The following is a 1817-nucleotide window of genomic DNA, read 5'->3' as shown; positions in this document are numbered from 1 at the left end:
CCTCGTCTAGAAGAAGTCTCCCAGCTAATCCTGCCTTGGCTGACCAAAGTTGGACAAAGAGTTTCCTAGTTTATGGGATCTTACCTAGCAACTGAGCATGTGCGACTCCCAACAAAGATAGTATAATGTAATGTCCATAATTACAATTTTTTGTGTCTGTTGTTATTACACACAGGCCTGAATTACAAGCTCAGTACCTGAACAGGCACTGCATGGAGAGATGTCAGTGTGGGGGGGCTGCCCATGGAATGGCGCCCCGAGCAGTTGGAAGTTTGGTGCCTTCCTCAAGAGCACCTTGGCAGCACTCAGGAAGTGAACTGGCACCTTTCCAGCTACCAGTCCACCACCATACTTTGGTCTGTATGTGGACTTGAACCAGCCCAACCCGACTCCCTACGGACTGAGCTACTACCGCCCCCAGAAGTAGCTAAAACAAGTGTGATATCTCACTCTGTAGCTAAAACAGAGACCTAAACACACAGGGTGAAGACAAGATCTGCAGCAATGTGCAGTACAACAAACATTTTGTGTTTTTTGAAAATAAAACCATGTAAATCTATTCTGGTACAACCTCAAATAACAATTATGAACCTGAAAATGAGCAGAATATGGACGCTTTAAAACTGTTTTATGACAAACTGTGACTTTCTTGACTTCCAAAACTATCTTTTAAATTTACAAACGTGTGTTTTATTCAACTACTGCACACATTTATTCTAAAATAATGTCCCATGGTAATCCGATGGAAGGGGAGGGACTTCCCCTCTAACAACAAATAAGTATTTTTACAAGTAACATTTTTAACAAAGTAAGTATTGCAAAATTGAAAATTGTGTAAGTGACATGATTATGGAGCTAGAGGAAAGGTCAGGGGATCATGCACTAAAGTGATTACTATTCTTAACATGAATGGCTCTACTATTTCACTCTAATTCAACCAACCAAGGATGTCTGCACAAAAGTTCATGGCAACCAGTCAACTAGTTATTCAGGTGTTTCAGCCTTGATCAAAACGGTGGACCGACTGACTGCCGGGCCAACAGAACAAAATTACCGTCTATGGCTAAATAAATACTGGGAAGACGTGGAAAAGTGAAGTAAAAAAAATAAAAAATAAAAAAAAATAAAGTAGTGGAAGTTGTTAATAAGAACATGTTTGGGCTGCATACATTGCTCAGTCGTGATCATTAGATCTTTTGTCATACCAAACACACATTACTTGATTTTTGACTTAAACAATTACAAATAAATGTAGGGTGTATGCTGAGCCCTGCAGTGCCCTGCTACGCCATGAACTACTACAACGACTACTTCTAGTCACACTTCCATTATCTTTATTGTGACTATTATTGCCTCTGTTCATCGCACCCCCAACCGGCCCCGTCAGACACTGCCTACCAAGAACCTGAGGTCCGAGGCTTCTCCCTAAAAGAGAGTTTTTTCCTCCCCACTGTCACAGTTCTGATTTGATACTATAAAAAGAATCAAATTAAATTGAATGGAGTTGATCACTATATGTACAGTAGCTGTTTGTCGTATGATGGCGCTATTGTTTCCTGAACGCTGTCTTACAGTAAACTGTTAGTGGGATATCCTCTGGAGGTCACACATATCATCTGTGCTTTGAGTGTCAACTCATACCAATACCCACATCCTTATGGTGCTTTGGGTGTAAACACATATCCTTCAACCTGGAGACATTTCATTTGCATTCAGATCCTGATACCAGTAGGCTTATGCTCTAGTTTATACCCTAAACAAAGCAATGATGAGGGTAGTGGAAAAAAACAAGTGTGTGTGTGTGTGTGTGTGTGCGT

At 40.8% G+C, this 1817-nt stretch overlaps 1 long non-coding RNA gene across 1 annotated transcript in view; it reads right to left on the bottom strand.

Annotated features, from left to right (window-relative positions):
• LOC116697134 (uncharacterized) overlaps nt 1-1817 on the bottom strand; it is a 22889-nt gene that overhangs the window by 16365 nt on the left and 4707 nt on the right. The gene's annotated exons all lie outside the window — the stretch shown is intronic.

The sequence above is a fragment of the Etheostoma spectabile genome, chromosome 10, assembly GCF_008692095.1.
Source record: "Etheostoma spectabile isolate EspeVRDwgs_2016 chromosome 10, UIUC_Espe_1.0, whole genome shotgun sequence".
Classification (NCBI taxonomy): Eukaryota; Metazoa; Chordata; class Actinopteri; order Perciformes; family Percidae; genus Etheostoma; species Etheostoma spectabile.
Note: the sequence above shows the minus strand (reverse complement) of the source record. Positions and strands in the feature narration are given on the sequence as shown.